Consider the following 23,138-nt stretch of genomic DNA (forward strand, 5'->3'; position numbering starts at 1 on the left):
CTATTTAACATCCCTTCTATTCAAAATTTTACTGGAGAGTATAGCTAACAAAGTAAGTTAATAAGAAGAAACAAAGGGTCTAAACTATGGAAAGAAATATACAAAACTATTATTAACAACAACATAATTATGTTTGTAGAAATTATGAGATTTAATATAGGGTTTAACAATTTTCTAGATAGAACTGATATATAAAAATTTAGTTTTCTCTATCAAGTTATAAAATATTTTACTAAAATTAAATATTTCAAAAGATATATTTATCAAAACATAAAAAACATAAGGTACCATTTATGATCAAGACCTTTAGGAAGAAAATTATAGAACTTTATGTAAGACATTAGAGAAGATGTGAATAAATAGAAACTGTTTATGTACTGACACCTCAATAGTATAAAGGTGCCAGTTTCCCTCAACAATTTTTATGTACATTTGGTGTGTGTGTGTGTGTGTGTGTGTGTGTGTGTGTGTGAATTGAGGAGAGATACTGTTTCAATTTTCTAAGGCTAATTACTATACAAACATTTTTGAAAAAAATAGTGTACATTAAAAGCTTTCAGAACAGATGCAGAGACCTAAGAGGCCTGTGGAGAACTGTCTCCCAAAAAAGGGTAATAAATGCTTTTTGGACAACTCACTACCATATATAGAGAAATAGGATTACACTTTCAACTCACAAAAGATATTATTAGAAGTACTTTAAAGCCCTAAATGTGAAGAGTGACATTATAAAATTTTAGACAAAAGGTAACATCATTATGAAAATGTGAAGGATATCTTAAACAAGATGCAAAAATTGTAAATTGTTATGTTGAAATATATGAAATAACAGGTATTCAACAGTTTCTATAAAACAAATGAAAGTCTGTGACTCTTAAAAAACATAATTTGGAGTTTAATATAAAGAAAAAGATTGATACATTTGACTGAATTAAAATGAATAATTTTTGTTCCTCAATATTTACCACATAAAGAATAAAAACAAGCTATAAGTCAGGAATAAATATTTGTTGTATATAGATGAACAAACCTTACAGTATCCAGAATATAAAGATAATTAAAGGATAAATTTTCAATAGAAAAATGAGCCAAGGGCGCCTGGGTGGCTCAGTGGGTTAAGCCGCTGCCTTCGGCTCAGGTCATGATCTCAGGGTCCTGGGATCGAGTCCCGCATCGGGCTCTCTGCTCGGCAGGGAGCCTGCTTCCCTCTCTCTCTCTCTGCCTGCCTCTCCATCTACTTGTGATTTCTCTCTGTCAAATAAATAAATAAAATCTTAAAAAAAAAAAAAAGAAAAATGAGCCAAGACAAACAGAAAAGGGAAATGGGGTCAGTATCCATATGGAAAGGTAATTAGGGGATATCATTTTTCAGCAATGAATTGCTGTTTTACACCCACTAGCTTGATACAAATGACAAAATCCGACTATATGGAATATTGGCCAGGATGTGAAATAATAGGAATTCCCATATATTGGCCAGTAGAAGTCTAGATCAAAGCAACCATCCCAATCATCCCTACTAGAATAGAAAAAAATACATTAATACAATGAAATACCATATAGGGTGAAATTAACGTCACTTACGTGCCCTCAAAATGGATGGGACTCAAAGAACTCATGTTGTGCCAAAGAAGTAAGTCTCAGTGAAATAATAAAGTCTATACCACTTATATAAAACTGGAAAGCAATCAAGATAAAACAATATATTGTCTAAGGAAACACACATTGGTAGTAAAGCGATGTGCTTTTCTAAAAAACAAGGGACTGTTTAAGTTTCTTTTTTTTTTTTTTTAAAGATTTTATTTCTTTATTTGACAGACAGAGATCACAAGTAGGCAGAGAGGCAGGCAGAGAGAGAGAGGGAAGCAGGCTCCCTGCCAAGCAGAGAGCCCGATGTGGGGCTGGATCCCAGGACCTTGGGATCATGACCTGAGCCGAAGGCAGAGGCTTTAACCCACTGAGCCACGCAGGCACCCCTAATTCAAGTTTCTGGAGAATCATTGTTCGGTGGGGAGAGAGGAGGAGGTACATGATGAAGGAATGACTCAGGGGGACCTCTCAGCTTATAGCATCTCAACTTTGTCACTCAGCTATTAGATACACTGATGTACATTATTACCATTCTTTCAGTTTTTCAGACATTTTACATGTTCTTCAGAATATATATTTCATTGAAAATTGTTTAAAGTTCAACTACTAGTTTAAAAGATCATCATCGTAAAGATCCCACGAAAGGCTAAGTAATCCCATCACCAACCTATGAATGTTTCAAAATGGTATGAGGTCTTAAACATTTATTTTCGTAAATCTTACCAACAAAGCCCCTTGAAGATGAACTAAGAACCAAGAAGAAACACTGTAACAGAATTACAGTCTTGGTCACTATACAAATTAACCAAAAGGAAGATGCAGAGTCCTACAAACATTTCCATGTGTCCAGACACTCAGGTTCATCCCAGGAGTCCCTGACTCAAGATATCGCTGACTTTCTCCTCTCTTTTTCTTTTTTATTTCTACTGTTTATCTCAAATAGAGTCTGCGTGTTCGTGAACAGAGTGAGCAGTTTAGTGTCTCAGGCCATGGTTGTCATGGCAGTGGTGTGTTTTGGACTAAGGACAACTAAAAGGTCAGTACTCCAAATTAACCATCCACCCTCTCTTCCTCTCATGGGACTATTAAGGTAGCCTATTCCTACCTACTTCTGGGGATTCTTGAGAAGTTCCAGGAGCAAAGGAAGGAGAGCAGAACTGAAAGTCAACAGATTTAGTCTTGGTTCAAGAATTGCTTATGACTCGCTTTGAGAAACCATTTACATTCTCTGGACTTCAACATCTTTATCATTTAAAAAAGGGGGGGAAGAGGGGGGCAGAAAACATGTCCATTTATTTGAATGGTCTCTTTCAATGCCTTTAGGAATTTTGAAGTCATTTTCTGAAGTTTTGGTCAATCTCGTATGGTTTCTGGGTGGGTATGGCAGGATTTAAAGTGATTTGCGTACAACTCCCTTGAAATATCCTTGAAACCATTGGGATCCAAAAATGTTCAGACATCTTGCTTAATATAATGTTCAAGCCATAGCTGTGTTTTGACTAACTCCTTCATTGTGTGTTCTATTCCATTTGAAAATTCAAAACCATGTTTCTTTATTGCTGTCCCCTTCTGGGAAAGGCAGCCTTTGTGAGAAAGACTTGCTGTTCTACTACTGTGTGTGACTAATCCTAACACTATTTGCTGTTTCTGAGTAAATCTTTTCTGTTCCAAATAAGGGCATCTAAAGGATATTATAAAGTGTACATTGTAGCCTTACCTTTTATAATTCACTCATGCCCCCAAGGATATATTCAGACTCAAAGATTTAATTTATAACTCCCCCCCCAGGTGAAAGACATAGCAAGGTCTAATTGACTTTTATTCATTTGAGAGAAAGAGGATTTTTGGAACAGTATTGGGAGATGATTATAAGAAAAGTGGAGTTTTTAAACAAATAATAATATCCCCAAACTGGAATCAGTGATTTACTTTCTTTTTTTATTGGAAGCAATACTTTAATATTTAATATACAAATTACTCAAACATAAACATATTCTTTAAAATGTAACCAAAAGATTTGTTAGCAACTTTGTTCCCTAATTAACAGAGGTCAGAGGTTTGTCAGATTTCCACCAAGACATTCTTTTCTTGAGAAGGACCAAGATATTGGTGATGTTGAAAACCAGCTGATAGTCATAAACTACAAGCATACATTTTGGTAAGTCTCTGCAACCCTAAATTACAGAACAAAGTGGAGGTTATATAATATATCAGCACCAATTTCCATTTTATCCCTGACTCGCTTTCTCAAAACTTGGCTTACATAAGCGTTCTATGATTTGTAATCAGACTCACGTAAGTTTGGAATAAAAGCCAAATCTAATTATTGAGAGACAGAAAATAAATAATCTCTTATCCAATTTCCCCCATATCATTACATCAAAGCCTACATTTCCCAGCCAATGAGCAATGGTCTGTATGTATCTCCTGTTACCCTGTTAGTAATTTCTCATTTTCCACAGTGCAATAAGGACAATAGCATAGGGGGATACTCTATGTCTTTAAAATTCCCTGCTCTGTAACTTTCAAGAAAGGAAAAGACCTACTTTTTCATACATATGATATGCAATAGAAGTCAAGGTATTTTTGGTATAATCAATTAAGTAGCAGAGCTTAGAAGAAAATTTAAGATAGGGAATCTAATTGTGATAGTATCAGATCTTAAGTTCATCCTAGTGTCTCTTAAGACACTAGAAAATAAGACCTCATATTTTTTCCCTTTGGAAAAAATTTTGACATAGAGTTTATCTTAATGAGATCATATGTATTGTATATGATTTAATACAAAACATTTAAAATATATTTTCAAAAATATGCCTCAAGGGTTTAGAGTTGAGTTATATTTAAGTCCTTTTGAAGTTATCCATATTATGCAGTGCACACTCACTGAGTTTAGCTTGAACACCAAAGCTCCATTTGGATTCAGTGCTGATTTCAATCCCAAATATGACTGGATTCAATGCTAATGAAAAAAAGTGTGGGGTGGAGTTTTAACAAAGACTTGAGTAATTATCCCTGAAGGTTAACCTTACAATGGCATGTGTTGTAAACTAGCCTTTTACAGATCATTTTCAACAGGAATAAAAGAAATACTTTTGTTATGGAGATCATAGATAATGTAGCTATAAACCCAAATGACGTTTCTTCTCTTTGCACCACTACACCTAAAGCAGTGTCCAAAATACGGAAATACCGTGATTCATAAATACTGATGGCTCTGAGTCCTCTTAGGGTGTGCCCTGGCTTCTCCCCTAGGACCTTTGAACCACTACAAGATTCAGGAACAAAGGAAAGGATAATGCCTGGCACAGAATGGGGCTCCAGAACTCTTCAGCGGGGTGATCATTTCTGTCCTTAGGAAGCATGCAATACCAGTAGATAAATATTTTAAATATAGCTTTTAGCCATAGACAGATGAAATAGGAGGAGGAGGAGGATGTAGTTAGGTACTTAAAATATCCAGGGAGAGCATCAAGTATGAATTTAAATGTTTCTGACTCCCATACCCCTTAGAATGAGCATGATAGGTTCTTTAAAAAGGTGTTAGATAATCCGTAAATGGCTCCACTGACTACTAGTATTCCAAAATTGAAGATGCGTAAGAAAGCTTGTAATAAGATTGACTTATAAATGTGAAGGTAAAAAAAATGTTATCTTAAAAATTTGTATGTCTCTAATCTCTTTTCCCAAATCTTTGAGGATGGGTAGTATTTTGGAATTCAGACTTTAGAAAGTACATATAATTTTTATTATGTAAAACCCTAAATCCAATAATAAAATTTTATGGAAGTAAATGGATGAATATTCTTAAGAATTTGGATAGACAAGGCATTGTGGAGTCATTTCTTATATAATTAATATGTGTCAAAATATGTATACACATGTTATGAACTAATTAAATATTATAAATAAATGTTTGAGGATTTCAAGTGAATTTCTAACAGTTTTTATATTTATATTGGCCACCAATATTTGGTAGGTTTTTTTTAATATCAGGAAATTAAGATATCATCTTATATTCTTAGATAAGTTTCTTGTATATATTATTTTTTTTAATTTCAGTTAACTTCATTACACATTTTCAGGATTGTCAGCATTTGATGTGGCTGGAACAGGAATAAACCCTAGGATAGTAAAACTAAGGGTTTCAAACATAACCATACTCTATGCCAGAGAGTATCAGGGGTCAAAATCATATTTCATTGGTGAAATAAGAGGTGTCCGATATAAGTGGTTGGTTGGAATGATCTGCCCTTCCATAAGTCTGGCAAACTTCCACATAATAAATATTATGGCAGGTTGAGGTCTAGACCCCCATTAGGAACTTCAATGTGCAGACGGTGTTAGAAAGTGGTACAATAGAGATGAATAAGGAAATGTGATATATTAATAAGCTACTGAGACAGAGAGCCACTGTAATGCCATGTGATTAGACTTTAAGAACAGAGCCCGTCTACATTTGTGCAAATGTCTCTAGCATTTAATATATTTTCATTCACACAGTAGGAACACAAATGTTCAATGATTTCATTTTAATGTAAGAAACATATGCAATGTCCGGGGTGGACTCCAGAAATAGGAATTACTCATTCTACTATGGAGGAGGTAATACTTGAACTGCATTTTGAAACATTGAGTAGGAGCCCTCTTTGGAAAAAGAAGAAAGGACATTCTAGGAAGGGGAACAGCCTGTACAAAGGCAGAATATTTATGACCAGCTGTTCTTCACTATGCTCTAAGTGTGCCTGGCAAGACAGGGCTGGATGGCCATGAGTATGAGGGGGGAAGGGAGACACAGTGGAACTTTTTTTTTTTTTTCCCCCTAAATCCTCAGATCTTATTCATCTTATAGGTGAGAAAATATATAACCCTTTACCAATCTCTCACTATTCCCCACACCCTCCAGCCCTTGGCAACCACTTTTCTCCTGTTCCATTGAGTTTGACAGTTTTTTGGTTTGCTTTTTAAATTGACATCTGGGTGATACCATGTAACATTTGTCTTTCTCTGTCTGGCTCATTTTACTTAGCACAATGCCCTAAAGGTTCATCTATGGGATAGTTCTATTTTTAATCCTTTGAGTAACCCTGATTTTCCACAAAGGCTGCACCAGTTTGCACTCTCACCAACAGTGCATGAGGGTTCCCTTCCTGCCCCAACCCCTGCCCCCAGCACCCCCACCAGTACTTGCTATCTCTTGTCTTTTTGACAACAGTCATTCTAGTAGGTGTGAGGTGAAATCTTACTGTGGTTTGGGTTTTCATTTCTCTGATGATTAGTGACGTTGAACACCTTTTCATGAATTAGCTGGTCATTTGTACATCTTTGCAAAAATGTCTTCAGTTTCTCTGCCCATTTTTTTTTAATTTTGTTTTTTATTTATTTGACAGACAGAGATCACAAGTAGGCAGAGAGGCAGGCAGAGAGAGAGGAGGAAGGAGGCTCCCCACTGAGCAGAGAGCCTGATGCGGGGCTCGATCTCAAGACCCTGAGATCATGACCTGAGCCGAAGGCAGAGGCTTTAACCCACTGAGCCACCCAGGCACCCCTCTCTCCCCAATTTTTAATCAAATTATTTTTTGTTTGTGTGTTTGCTATTGAGTTTTATGAATTCTTTATATATTTTGCATATTAACCCCTTATGAGATATATAATTTGGAAATGTTTGTATTTGATACATTGATTTCTCATTTTGTTGATGGTTCCTTTGCTATACAAAAGCTTTTTAGTTTGATGCGGATCCACTTATTCTTGATTTTGTTGCCTTTGCTTTTGGTGACAAATCTAAAAATCATAGCCAGGACCAATGTTAAGGGCTTTTTTCTCGATGTTTTCATCTAGGAGTTTTATGGTTTCTGGTCTTCCATTCAAGTCTTTAGTCCACTTTGAGCTTATTTTTGTGGATGGTATAAGACAGTGGTCCAGTTTCATTCTTTTCCATGTGGCTATCCAGAGTTCCCAACACCATTTATTAAAAAGGCTATCTTTCCTCATTGTATATTCTTGGCTCCTTTGTCATAAATTTCATTGACTTTGGACCTCCTGGTTTTAAACATTATCCTTTAGGATCTCTACGCACATAGGTTGGGGAGTAATGACTTAACATACAACACATGTTTTTACCATTATGCATATACTTCAAAGAAAAAATAATCATATGGTAAATAAACCCAGCACGGTTTTATTTTATTTTTATCAATTGAAATTCTCATGGGCTATATAAGAATGACGATTTCTCCAGATAACTCTCCAAGTACTTTTGGCATGATATTACATCCTATTTTAGTCTTTGTCATATGTGTGTGTGTGTGTGTGTGTGTGTGTGTGTATACATACATATATATGGTTTGGCAAGCAGTCCTTAATTGCTTTTGTCACATATGTTAACTCAATTCCTAATTGCCTAAGAGGTTTCAGTGATGGAAAAACACATTTTAAAGGGAAGCATTATGGATAGGCAGACTGTTTATAGTTCCTAGTGTGCTTGGCAGAAACAAAAATAAACCACACATGCATGCAACCCAAACAATTCGTTGTAGTACATTTAAATACTGAAGCTGTTTTACAAGCAAAAATAGCAAAATTACAGTTTGGCTGAGTTCTAGAAATTTAGATACATTATTATTTAAATGCATGTATTCTATAAATTACTCCCAAATAATTTAGAACCATCTTCATAGGTTTTTTTCTGAGTACTGTATAATGTGAACACTAAGTAGGAGGTTACTAGGAAGTCACATGGACATGAAACCTCCCTCTGATTATCGGCAGTGGCAGTTATCAACTGTTACTGTGTTCTCTGAAGTGCCAAGCTCTGTTACTGGTGATAATTTCATTGTGATATTCAAACACAAAATAATCACTGAAACTAACTTTTGGGAAATCAGAACACCAAAAATCTAGCAAAATAATCAGTGCTATAAACAAAAAGGAAATTTATATCCTTATTTTCTTAATGTACCTTTATTGAGAAAAGAATTTGTTAAAGAGCCTGATAACAACAAAAAAAATTCATTAATATTTGTGAAAAAAATGTGCTTTCATAATATTTGTTTTTTCCTCTAAGTCAAAGATAATATTATAGAAAAGAAGCATGGGATTAGTTCCTAAATTTTATAAGTGTGGAATAGTAGTCCTTTGTGTTATTTCATTTTAAAAATATAATCAAAAACAGCTTATCAGGGGCGCCTGGGTGGCTCAGTGGATTAAGCCACTGCCTTCAGCTCAGGTCATGATCTCAGTGAACTGGGATCGAACCCCGCATCAGGCTCTCTCCTCAGCAGGGAGCCTGCTTCCCCCTCTGTCTCTGCCTGCCTCTCTGCCTACTTGTGATCTCTCTCTCTGTCAAATAAAATAAATAAAATCTTTAAAAAAAAAAAAAAAACAGCGTATCAGCAATAATGGGGTTGTTGATAACCAAAGAGAGAGAGAGAATGAGAAGATGTTTGTATAGCACATAGAGAAAACATAAGAGATTATAACATCTAGTATTTTTTTAAAGATTTTATTTATTTATTTGTCAGACAGAGATCACAAGTAAGCAGAGAGGCAGACAGAGAGAGAGGGGGAAGCAGGCTCCCCGCTGAGCAGAGAGCCCGATGTGGGGCTCGATCCCAGGACCCTGGAACCATGACCCGAGCTGAAGGCAGAGGCTTTAACCCACTGAGCCACCCAGATGCCCCAATATCTAGTATTTTTAAAAATGAGCTTCAGTATAGAAATTGTAAGGAAAAGTTTGGTAGGTGGACTAACATAAAAACTATGAGTAATTGTATCAAATAGATCTTTAAGGCAATTAGAAAGCTTTGACTTAAGATATTAGTATCCAGGTTTATGTTTTCACAATATGTAATATACCTTTTTGGAACACACTGGCCATGAAAAATCTGCTCTTATAACTTACATAGAACATTCAGTAAAGTAGCTATTGGCTGGTAACCAGCAAATAGCTCTGTGGTGGTAATCTCTAATATTACATCTATAAAAGATGTATGTCTAAGAAAATCCTATTGTCAGATCTATAAAACAAACTCCTTGGTATCCACTGCTCCTTATTTTTCTTTCTTTCTTCCTTCCTTTCTTTCTTTTTTTTTTTTTTAAATATAACTCATTTGCATTTAGCTTATATGGGACAAACACTGTTACTCATTTCCCTTGGAGACTTTTGCCAGACCTCCTTCCAGAGCTCAGTTCCAAGAGATTACAATGTCAAAATGCTGAGAGTTTCCACGGTAACCTTGTATGTTTCCATCTGAATATGCCATGGCTGCAGACACTCAATCATCTGTCCATAGATTCAGAAGACTCAGGGCTTCCAAGGAGTCCCACTTCCTTGGAACAGAAATACTAGATAAAAAGTATGTGAAAGGCAACCACTGGAATGGAAATTTTAAAGACAACATTTTATTTAACTCCCAGGAAAGTGCCTTTTCATTAGTAGATAGCTATCTGTTGAGGCTATGAAGAACCCTTGAAGAGAGAGACTATGTCAAGGTTTTATCCAGCAAGTAGTCAGTTTAGAGTTTGGTACCTATGGTGTTCAAAACAGGTGTATCTCTCTCGTGGCCAGCACAGGGCTGCCATACCCGGTCTCCAACTGAGGGGCTTTTTGTCGGCTTTAGAAGCTTGAGGGGTAGAGCAAAGTGACTCTGAGACTCATAGAAATATTAGAAATTATTTTAGACCATTAGTAATCATTAGCTGCCTAAACATATTAATAAAGCTTTTGAAAATATATGAAGTATAAGCACCAATATTATTTATATATATGTGTGTGTATGTATATATATATACACACATAAGAACAGAGGAGTTTATTGTAATTTTGTTTATAGTTGGAAAAAAAAAAAGCAAAGTATCCTGAATATCCATCAATACAGAAATAGTTGAAAAAAATATGGTACCTCAAAATATGGAATATCATGTCCTCATGAGAAATAATAAACTATACCGGTGTCTGTTGAATTAGGGCACTATTAGTTATTGTTAAGAAAGAAAAGCACACTGCAAAATATATTTGGGTAAGCATGGAGAAAGGTGGAGATGATTGGCATGAGGAAATTAATATTTATTTCCTCATGGAATGGTAAGAATAGGAAGCCAGGGAATTAGGGTAATGAAAAACAAAAACACATTGGAAAAATATACATGGTACAATATTAAGTTCAAGTATAGAAAAGAATAGTATTTAACATTGCTACAAATATGTTAAAGTAAAATCTACTTAGACAAAGAAAAGTAACATGGGCATATAAAAATACTGATTTCAATTCATAATAGAATTTAGGACACCTTTTTGCCTAAAGTTCTCTTATGTTAATATAATCTTTAAAATAAGAAAGTATGCTGATTCCTGGATTCTAGTGCTACAGTCTGGGAATTTGTATATTTTAAAGCTCCGTGATTTTGGAAGCACTTTCTAATACAAAGGAACCAAATATTAGAATCCTTATAGATTATCGAACCAAGAGATTTCAATAGTACTTTGAAGACATGGCCTTGCTTAAAATGGTACCCAGGGACACAAGCTTCATAAATAATCAGTATTTCCATATTTCCTTCTACGGTTATTATAAACCCAGAGCCTTAGTTTTAGACTTGTTATATTGGTCTGCAAACCCTGCATTCAGTTTACAGGATTATATGAATTCATTAGGGGGACAAAAAGAACATGGTCCACTAAACACATTGATTACTTTGCTTGAATTGTATATTGAGGACTGTCAGAGCAAAACTGTGAGGGGAAAACCCCCACTCTCAAAACTGTGAGGGGAAAACCCCCACTCTCCTCTTCCTATATCTTGTGACCTTTTTCAGAGCCCTTGTTCATTCACCCGAAAGACTAATATCTTAATAGTTGCCCCTTTGTCCTTTTCATAAAACGTAGTTCTCCAAAACAGTATCGACCGATTACTCCAAGAAGTAAATGACTGATAACCTTACTTAGTTCTTCTCCATAGATTTCAAGGATTCATAACTCACTGGTCTCAGAGTGCCTAATTTCTTGCCCTTCTATCAGGCGGCTGTGAAATAGTTGTCAGAGTCATATCCTACATCTAAAACTAATAATATATTGTATGTTAATTAATTTAATTTAAATTTTTTAAAAAGAGCCACATTCTAAACCTCTGCACTTCATTAACTTACAAGGCAAATGACTTATCCCTGCTTGTGGGTAGAGGTCATTCCTTTTGAGCTCAAAGTGAGCTTAGAAGTTCCCGACATTTGAAGCAGTCAAACTTGACCTATCGTTTCGATATGTGGCAGAAAAAAAAAGGTAGCTGAGGATATTAAGAGGAACATAGAGCTGAGAGGTAGACCAAGAAATCCCTCCTCAGAAATTCTTTCTGAGTGTCTTTGTTGCTTATACACAATTCCAAGTTGTAGAAACACCTTCAGGCACAATTATCAATTGTCTTATTTTGTTTTGCTTTTTGTTTTCGTTACTGTTTTTCAGTTGGGTGTGACTTGGTTTCCTTAGGCCATGAAAATTCTGGTGTCCAGAATTTTCTTTTTGGCCCAGGCCAACATCCCACCCAGCAAAATGTTGCTATAACCCATTTAATTCTAAGTGAGTTCCACACTTACAGATACATAAGCTAAAGCAGCAGAACTTTAATTTTGGAATATCAGGGAACAGTGAGGAAGCAAGGAGGTACAGGGTTTCCTGGGAGAACAATTTTCTCCCCTGCCACAAAATAAAAATTATCAATTTTTATGCTCCAATTTCAAAACTCTCAGCTAATTAAGTTGAGTACTTTTTTCTCTTTATGAAAAACATAAAAAATACATAAAAACAAACAGACAAACCCAACTTTAGGTTTACCAAATATACTTTTGGTCAGAACTCCAATTGCAACTGTTGGAAAGTTAACTCAAACTAAATAAGAGAAATAGGAAAATGTACTCATTGCAATGAAACTGCAGAAATTGCTGGTTGGAGCTAACCTCAAATTCAGTAGAAACCAGGCCTGGTACCCGAAAGGATTCTCTCTGCAGCATTCTCTGCTGCTTTATGTGTGTTGGTTTTTTACTTTCTTCAGCTTTTCCCACTAGTTGGAAATGAGCATGTGATTGTGTATGTGTGAGAGAGAAACTGAAATGCATGAAGAGAGGAAGAGGAGGGTGAGGGAGAGAACGAGAGAGAGTGAAAGGGAAAGACCGAGGAAATGAAGGAGACAGGAGAGGAGAGATCAACTCACTAATGGCCTTGGAGAAAGCTCATATTCAGCACGGTCTAGTATTATGAATGTTTAGGAATCATATGTATGAGTTTTACTCACTGAGAGATCATTAAGCAGAATGAAGTTCAGGCACATTTCCCTAGTAAATGTAAGAAGTTCCATTATGAGGTAATGAAACATAAGAAAGACCGATTTCAGTTTCTGTCTTGCAGAAATAAGGCACAGCTGAAAATGAAAATATTTTAACTTGAATGCATTCATCTGTAGGTGTTTATTTTTGACTTTTATCTCTCAAGTAATTTATGGAATGACAAATCATGGCTTAGAAGACACTGGGGTCTATAATTTTAGAATTGTTTTATTTTGGTAGAAGAAATGGATTCTGAATCTTGCTATCTCAATTTAAAAATTGTACTTTTCTGATCATACCGCTGCTGCTTCTCTACTCCCCTACCAAAGCACAAAATAGTTAAAATACACTTTTCTGCCACCTAATCATTGTCTAATTACCCTTAGTGTGCAAAATATCATGTCAGGTGCTGTATATAGTTCCTAGAGGTTTATAAACGACCCAAGTAAAAAGATCAAACATTGGGACACCTGGGTGGCTCAGTTGGTTAAGCAGCTGCCTTCGGCTCAGGTCATGATCCCAGGGTCCTGGGATTGAGTCCCACATCGGGTTCCTTGCTCGGCAGGGAGCCTGCTTCTCCCTCTACCTCTGCCTGCCTCTTTGTCTGCCTGTGCTCGCTCGCTCTCTCTCCGTCTGTCTCTGGCAAATAAATAAATAAAATCTTAAAAAAAAAAGAGAGAGAGATCAAACATAATATTCTCCTTTACTTCCATTCTGGTTAAGTCTAGATGCAGAGATTTGAGATCTGTGAGCAGTTGATATCCATTAAAATAATGGCAGTAGATGAGATACCAAGGGATATTCTGTAGAATAGGAAGAGGAGAGCAAAAACCAGAAATCTGGAAAGTTAACCCACCTAAGGAGCTCCCTTCCCCTCAAAAGGGGAAACCATAGGTGGAAGGGACTCCACAAGAGAGATCTATCAGAAAAAAACAGACAGAAGTTTCTTAGAGCCAAGTGTGCTGAATCATGAACAATGTTACAGAGAAGGCTCATGAGGTCAAGACTGTGTTTGCTGGGTTTAGCCATCCACGGGTAAGTGGTGTCTTAGAAGGGAAGGACAGTGACAGTGGAAGAATAGAGGTGGACCGGCAGCTCAGTTTCAGAGGATTGAACACAGCTGAAGCAGCGAATAGAAACGATGTTGTTCCCAGTGTCTTGGCCATGAATAGAAGAGAAATAAGAAGGCAGACATCAGACAGGAATGTAAGCACGAGGAGGATGTGTCTTCTGGAGAGAGGATAATAACATTGCAAATGACCCTGAGTAAGCGGGAAGGATGACCCATAGAAGACAGGGGGAGGACCCAGACTTAAAATGGAGAAAGGAGATTTCCTTTCCGGAGAAGGATGAAAATAAAGTAGCAATGAGGGCAGATGCACAAATTTGTGCGTATTTGACAGGAAGTTAAGTAACTTCATATACAAGCTTCTCAAACTTTAGGAAAGAAAAAGGAAGGCCACCTGATTAACAAGTCAGAGGAGAGGAATTGAGAGTCAAATTGGAGTTATACATATTTCATACCATTTTGGCTAATTGCAGCAGAATCTCTTTATCTGCTTTCCTGTATGTCTGTCTATAGAACTCTTAATTGCCCTGAGTACCCAGCTGACATTGGCAATAGAAGGTTGAAAGTACTAGTTATGATGAAGTGATATCCCTATCCTATAAACACTAGGCTTGAAATGGAAAGAATAATAATGAAGAAAGGAAGAGAGAAGAAGAAACTGGAGCCTTTGTTAATGTTGAAAAGCTGTGAGACCAGAAGAGAATATTAGTCATTAAAGTATAACACATTAGAAATAGCTCAGTTCTTAATGATAACAGGGTTGAAGACGTTGCTATCATTAGAATGGATAAATTTGGCAAAGGTAAAAATAGCTGGAATCCAGGATGTTAAGAAGCTTTGAGGCTAAGTCTTCAGATGGGTCAGGCACACGGTTATTGAGGTTACCTAAAACGACCTACAGAGGAATGTGGAGAAAGAATGTATGTTAGATATCAAAGCCCTCGAGGATTAGGGAGAGAGTAAGCTACTGACAGATGACAATGAGGAGTAAAAGCAGAGACAGCAGTGGTATTGCTTAGGAAGTTGGTTTTTCAAAGAAGAAGGGTGGATATTGTACAAGGAAGAAAGAATATTGAGCTAGAAGTGCTACCAAAAAGGAGAAGGCACCTGAAGACTATTGATAGAACATCTGGGCTCTGTAGGAAATAAGTAAGCTCTGAGAGCGCCTACAGAGCATAGGGCCGGGTTTCAACAAGGCAAGGAAATGGAAAGTCTAATGATATTGAGAATAAAATTGTTTTTTTTTTCTTTCTGCCGGTTTTTGCAATGGTATGAGGATACCTGAGGCATAAAGAGAACAGAAATCAGCACATACATGCACTCTCACTAACTTTTCTTTATTCTTTTTTCTTTTTCTTTCTCCATGGGCATTTTGCTTACTAGTTCTACCAATTATAATCTTTTCTTACCTGGTAAAATCATAAGATTTTGTTGGAGCTTCTTTTATCAATCAAACATGACTGGAGGTCAGTCAGGTATTAGCAATCATGCTATAACATGTAACTATGAGAAGCCTAATAGAAGTAACATTTTGTGGAACACTTACACTACTCCCTCTGTGTACCTCGGGTCTTTTCTTAACTGATAGAATATAAGTGTATATTGTTAAGCCACTTTTACTTGATTGGAATTTTATGGTACTTGCAGCCAGACACCATTCTAATTAATACCATGGATATCTTTGAGTTTATCTAACTTATGGGTAGTTTTAAATTAAAAAATCAAGTTTTAGACAAATCTGTACAACTTCTCACCAAGATTTCAATGCACAAGTTTGTTTCTTTTGTAACATCTACGGAGAATTACTTCCCTCTTCCTGATTTTTTTTCCTCCAAGAGTTTTCACTCTTGTGTTTAAAACAAAGTTAAAATTTTCTGTTAGAAATTACTTGTAGCAAAGTTAAAATTACAGAATCAACTCTAAAGTCCTATTCAAATTTAAGCCCTGGGAAACTAATTAAGAAGAAGAAAGCAATAGGAAACAAAAAGTTTTTTTCTTTTTTTTTAAAGAAAAGAAATTCCCCTGCGTGTTATACCCCTGATGATGAAACTTTCTCCTTTAATGTGGAATTTGGTCACTTCAAATATCTATGTTGGTTTTACAAAATCTTCAGATATTTCTATTTAACATTTGTACCATTTTTCTATTATCAATTTATTAAACAAGCAGTGTTTCCAAACTCCTTTGATAGGCCTATGGCGTAGGTAAATATTCTCTTACTTTCAAAATGTCTGTAAATGTCACACAAATTTCTAAGAGGAACCAGAATGATCATTAATAGATTCAGGGTTGGGATCTATATGCCTTGGTCATCAATTGTTGCATAACAATTATGCTAAAACTTAGCACTTAAACCAACAACCTTTTTATTATTTCTCATGATTGGTGGATCACAAAACAGAGAGGGTACTACAGGTATGAATCTCTGCACAAGATGTCTACTGGGGGGCGCTTGGGTGGCTCAGTGGGTTAAGCCGCTGCCTTCGGCTCGGGTTGTGATCTCAGGGTCCTGGGATCGAGTCCCACATCAGGCTCTCTGCTTGGCAGGGAGCCTGCTTCCCTCTCTCTCTCTCTCTCTCTCTCTACCAGCCTCTCTGCCTACCTGTGATCTCTGTCAAATAAATAAATAAAATCTTAAAAAAAAAAAAAAAAGATGTCTACTGGAGCTATAACACCCAACGTAGCTTCTTGACTCACAAGTCTGATGCCTCAGCTTGGATGCTTCAAATGCTTAGGGACTGACAGTAGCAATTCAGCTGGGGTCCTACTCCCAAGACTTCAGTTCTTTGTGTGAGTTGAGCTAATTTCCACATAGTCTTACCAGGATAGCTAGACTTCTTATATTATGGTTTAACATCCACAAACCATGAAAGCGGAGGAAGCTCCAGGTCCCTTTGAGACTTAAGCCTGAAACTGGCAATGGATATCACTTCTCCCTCATTCTTTTAATTTCAGCAAGCCATAGGCCCAGATGTAAGGGATGAAGGCTGTACAAGATATGGGTTTGAGAAGATGTGTTTCGTTAGGTGGAAATGCTGCGGTTGCCAAGTAAAACACAGGACACACAGTTAACTCGGAATTTCAGATGACAGTGAAAATTGTCTTAACATAAGTATGTCCCATGTAATATGTGGGACCTGCTAGCACTGAAAATTATTCCTTGACAATCTGAATTACAAATTAAACTATTTACCTGGCATTTTTTTATTGGCCAACTCTTATAATCCTAGAATCCACCAGTGTAACAGATTACCAGTAAATAGAGACTGATAGTCTCCTTGGATTCTGTAGCATTACATCAGTAATATATAGATTCAATGAGACTATCCTCCAGGCCCTGCTGTATCTCCTAGTTCATAAAGTGTATATTTATGTTCTTAGCTACATGCCTAAGTTCAGTAAAAGTCATCATAGCAGTCAGATGAATTAATCAGTGAAATGGGATTGAGTGAGCTACAGGGAAGAAAGGCTTTACACTCATAAAAATATAAGGAAAATAGAAAGATGATTCAGTAAAGTCTCCATGCCTGGGTTCTTCTGAAAAGCTTGTTTATGTATACAAGTTGTGTTTCTGGCAGCTTTTGTGTAGGTAGTATTGCAAGACAGTACATTTTTATTGTTGTCGCTATTGCTCTTCCATTTAAAATGAATGATATCAGCAAGCAGTAACATCTTAACTGCGCGAGGCTTGTTAGAATCCCTTTAATACATTTATATAAAGAATTTAGTGCCTTTGTTGCTATTATTCAGGAAGAGGTCCCAATCCTGAGAGTTTATTATTTTTTATTGCTCTTGTAATAAATCATGACGTAAAAGTCATGCTCTCACAGGCTTCTAGAAGAGAATAACTAATCTACCAGTAATTTGATCTAACCAGTTCTCTTTAAATCAGTGATCATTAGAATTCCATCCCCCTCTGTCAGGAGCCTCTTCTCCATGTAATGTTACAAGGTCAAATGCCTTTAAAAGTATGTAGGAGTTTGCATATAATTTTCTGGAACCTGCATAAATTTCATCACCTACCTAACATTTTTTATTTGAAATATAATTCCTATCTGTTAGGTTGACACATATTTACCTAATATTTTTTACCCATCCAACAAAATAGTCCTGAATTTTATAACTACATTTTTCAAAAAAAGGATACAGTATTAATTAATTAATTAATTAATTAAACAACAAGCTTGAGCCAGCCTAAAGGTTTTTCTAGGTCAAAACTATGCTCTCTCAAACTTCTCGTCTTTCCACAACTTCCTCCCTTCCTGTTACAAGTTGCTAAGTTGAGGCCTGATATTTAAGAATACTTAAGATTAGCTATAGGCCTATGTACAGGGAACGGCCACTATTCAGACCTCCTCATTGTTCTGAGGATCTGGGAGTAATAATGTACTGCTGTATAGTGTTTGATGCTGAAAGAATTCTTTCTGAATTTTTCTCAGCTCATTAAAGACACGATCTTCTGAGGATATTAATGGGAACAGTGTAGGTGCCAATGACATAAAAGATTGTAGAATGTTTGGTAGGTTCTGAGAGATTATGTAATACAGCTGCATGATTTTACTAATGAGGAAAATGTTGCTCAAAAAAATAAGGACTTGTCCAAAATCATGACAACAGTGAGATCAGAATGGAGAGCTTCTTCAAACCAGTGTTTTTCTAATGAAAGCATGTCCTACTGTCACTAATGTTGTACCTAGACACTGAAGTCAGTGACTTCTAAAAGTCCCTTCATGCTTTGTGCCTTCAAGGAAAATATCTGAGAAATATTTCTGAAACTCTTGTCTCAACAATTTTCCATTCCTTTGAAGTACTTTGTTACAAAACAGAGGTTTGAAACTGTGGCTTTAGTTAAAATTACTGACCAAAGTTGAGGTTAACAATCAGACCATAAAGTGATCTGTTTCCACAGTTGTCTTTTATTGTAAACAATTGCTAGTGTTTACATAACTAAGCTCCTGTTGATGATCATTTAGGGTTCTCTAATCTTCTGTTATTAAATATATTGTTTAATACATGTGGAAGTATATCAATGGATACAATCTGAAAAGGTGTTTAAGTTATTTAATAATTAATTTAACCTGCTGAACTTGATTTTTAGAATATTATAAGTAATTCATAACTGTAAGTTGTGATCATAATGATCTATAATTGCCAATTTATCTGCTTGCAAAGTGAAACGATCAATTGTCTTCATTTTTTTCTCCCTGGATAGATGATTAATATTTAAACTGATTTCTCGTTTGAATTACCATCTCCATCTGGTTCTAATTGCTCAACTGATAAACCATTTTTATATGGAAATAGAACTGTGAATTTTCATAGCTCATGAAATATGGGAAAAGGGCCATCAGTGACTGTACAAAGACACATTAGTTTCAGAAGTGATTTTAGATAGAAACTCATTCAGTTCTCAGCTCAAATTAACAGACTTTTATGTGACATAGCAGTTAAAATCAATTTAAGAGCTTCCTGGAATACCATTTCCAGCAAATATGCAGACATCTTCTTATTTAAAACCTGGAACACTGACAGACTCTAGCAGACTGGGTCTCCCAGGCATTGAAACTGTGGGAACATGCACAGTAGCAGTACGTCTGCTTTTCATTTTCCAGATTCTCATTGACTTAACCATGAATATGAAGCAGCTATGCGCTTAGATGAATCTGCTAGTTAAAATAAAGCTTTGGATTAACGGCTGAGTTCACTTTACTGTTCTATTCCTATCTCTTTAATTAAACATCTTATTTGTCTTGATTATAAGCATATCTGCCCAGTATTTTTCAAAATGAAGAATATAATAAAGGGGGACAAGTAAGCATATATTGGTACATTTATGGAATTTAAGGTTATCTAGCCATGAGATAAATTTTTTTAAAAAGCCATATTTCAACATTAGTTATTTTGAAGAATTAATCCATTTAATATAAGTGTATTTATTTTTAAAAGAAATAAACAGCCTGGTTCCTTCATGTGCTTTTTAATTGTATGCCTTTTGTCTGATGACAGAAAAGGAAATATCATTAGGCATAATTTTGAACTGCATCCCAGTTCAAGCAGCATGCTGTAAAGCTGTGTTTTATTAAGGGTCTTTCATAAAACATTAGCTTGAAGAGATGCTTATATTAAAAAAAAGCAAAGTTTTTGTGACTAAACATGCTTGGAAAACTGTTCATAGTATAATCTTGGAAATTTTCAGTATACATTTGTTTTGAACTTTTAACAAGTTCCCAGGCGATACTTATGTCGCTGGTACATGGATCATACTTTGAGGACCACTTTCTATAGTGGTCTATAGGAAGGTGGCCTACTCCCAGAAATGTGCCAGACTCCTAGAAACTCATGGAAACAGTCACCAATTAAGTGCACAAGATGAGCCATCCTGGTGGAGGGCAGAGGTAGAGGATCAGAACAGAAGCTCCTGATACCTGGTGCCATACAGTTACTATCTATAGAACAGACCTCATTCCTTCCAAAGTGCCAAAGGAAAGTCTGCTCTTCTCTGATCATAAATACTGACAAAATAAAACTTAAATGCGAAGGTTCCATATGTTAGACAGCTATATCTTCAAGGCTTGGGTCCCAGTCTCCCAATATACCAGGGAGGGAGAAGTTGTTTTCAAACTAAGAAAATCTGAGGTGTAGAAATAGAGTTAGAGGCCATACTTTCTTTACTTCATGCTTTCATCAGCTGCTGGATGATGTCCCATAGCCATAGTCTATGTCTCTTTCTTGCTCAGCCTAATATCCAGTCCTATTAAATGATACATCTCATGGTACTTCAACCCTGTTCAATGGAAATACTTGGACATAGGAATTTCTACCCCATAACCACCAAAGGGGTGAGTATAGTCAAATTGTACATAAAATAAAGAGAATATTTAAGGACTTATCATCAAAGGTTGAAAGCAAGCATGAATCTAAAATGTTCTCCCTTCACTGTGAAATTAGAATAGCTACCAAGTTAGATGAGGTGGCCCTCAGAACACTTGGAAGTTAAGAGCCTTTCATAATTTGGATTATAAATTTTATATTATTTTTATTTAAATTTAATCAATTAACAACTAATAATATTTTATTTTATTTTATTTCTTTTCAGTGTTCCAGCATTCATTGTTTATGTACCACACCCAGTGCTCCATGCAATACGTGCCCTCCTTAATACCCACTACCAGGCTCATCCATCCCCCAGCTCTCCTCCCCTCCAAAACCCTCACTTTGTTTCTCAGAGTCCACAGCCTCTCATGGTTCACCTCCCCTTCCAATTTCCCCCAACTCACTTCTCTTCTCCATCTCCCAATGTCCTCCATGTTACTCCTTATGCTCCACAAGTAAGTGAAACCACGTGGTAATTGACTCTCTCTGCTTGACTTATTTCACTCAGCATAATCTCTTCTAGTCCCGTCCATGTTGATACAAAAGTTGGGTATTCATCCTTTCTGATGGAGGCATAATACTCCATTGTATATATGGACCATATCTTCTTTATCTATTCATCCATTGAAGGGCGTCTTGGTTCTTTCCACAGTTTGGCGACTGTGGCTATTGCTGCTATGAACATTCGGGTACAGATGGCCCTTCTTTTCACTACATAAGTATCTTTGGGGTAAATACCCAGTAGTGCAATTGCAGAGTCATAGGGAAGCTCTATTTTTAATTTCTTAAGGAATATCCACACTGTTTTCCAAAGTGGCTACACCAATTTGCATTCCCACCAACAGTGGGAAAAGAGGCTTCCCCTTCCTCCACATTATTAGTTTTAGAGGTAGAGTTCAGTGGTTCATCAGTCTGTATAATACCCGTGCTCATTATATCATTTGCCCTTTTTATTGTCCTTATTGTCCATCACCCAGTTACCCCATACCCCAACCCTCTCCCTTCCAGCAATCCTGTTAGTTTCCTATGATTAAGAGTCTCTTATGGCTGGTTTCCCTCTCGGATTTTGTTCTTGTTTTATTTTTCCCTCTCTTCCCCTATGATCCTCTGTTTTGTTTCTTGAATTCCACATATGAGTGAGATAAAATTTAAGCTATTATTTTTCCAAAGTCATGTATCTCTCACATAATTCAAGCATTAAATACATAACTTCATATACTATTGGCATATATTATCCAAAAAGAAAATGGAATTTACTATGTAATTTTGCTGGCAATTCAAGCAGATGTGTTTCACATAACCAGCATATCCTATAGAATATGAGTTAATCCAAGTGGCTGAACAATTATCTCCTGGATTCAGGAGAGGTAATAGAGTTCTCCAAGGCTGTAGGTCTCAGTTTTGCTCTTCCTTTCTTATTTATTATGGTAACTGTCCTTCAGCATTACTGACAGTGATATTAGCACTATAATCTCAGCTCCAGCATGCTAAAATGGTAAAAGTTGCTCAAGACACAGGAGATAGTGTACAATTTGGCCTGAGAGGTAAGGATTAATCTGACTGATTCATTACAAGTAGGACTCTCAGAAAGAGTCAACTTTTGCATTAGAATCCATAGAACTAACACAAAAAAAATGTTCATTTTCATTTATGATAATTTAATAAATAGGGAGAGTTTTACTTTTTTGTTCCTGATTTTTGTGTGTTTTATTTCTTTTTCTTTCATTACTGCAATGGCTAGACCCTCCAGTACAATGTTGAATAGAATTGGTAGAAGTGGACATTATTGCATTTTGAACCCAAGGGAGAAATATTCAGTCTTTCACCACTAAGTTTAATATTATCTTTGGTGTGTTTTGTTGTTGTTGTTGTTGCTAGAGGTGATTTACCATATTGACAATATTTTCTACTATTCTTAGTTTATTATGTGTTGTTGCTACATTTTGCCATTTTCATTCATGCATTAAAATTCCGTTATGGGGGGCACCTGGGTGGCTCAGTGGTTAAGCCTCTACCTTCTGCTCGGGTCACGGTCTCACGGTCCTGGGATCGAGCCCCACATCAGGCTATCTGCTCGGCAGGGAACCTGCTTCCCCTTCTCTCTCTCTACCTGCCTCTCTGAATACTTGTGATCTCTGTAAAAGAAATAAATAAAGTCTTTTTTAAAAAAATTTCGTTATGGTATTCCTCCTCTTTTTTCTGTTTATTTTTTGAATTACATTTATTGATTTTTCAATTGGTGTACCAACCTTAAATTCCTGGAATAAATGCAACCTGGGTTCATGATTTCTTT

At 36.2% G+C, this 23,138-nt stretch overlaps 1 protein-coding gene across 1 annotated transcript in view; it reads left to right on the plus strand.

Annotated features, from left to right (window-relative positions):
* Positions 1 to 23,138, plus strand: part of TMEM196 (transmembrane protein 196) — a 159,147-nt gene that overhangs the window by 10,001 nt on the left and 126,008 nt on the right. Inside the window, exon 2 of the mRNA XM_082693843.1 lies at positions 2,534 to 2,626. The gene's annotated coding sequence lies outside the window, so the exon portion shown is untranslated. The remainder of the gene's footprint in view (positions 1 to 2,533; positions 2,627 to 23,138) is intronic.

This window comes from Mustela nivalis (genome assembly GCF_964662115.1).
Source record: "Mustela nivalis genome assembly, chromosome: 12".
Lineage (NCBI taxonomy): Eukaryota > Metazoa > Chordata > Mammalia > Carnivora > Mustelidae > Mustela > Mustela nivalis.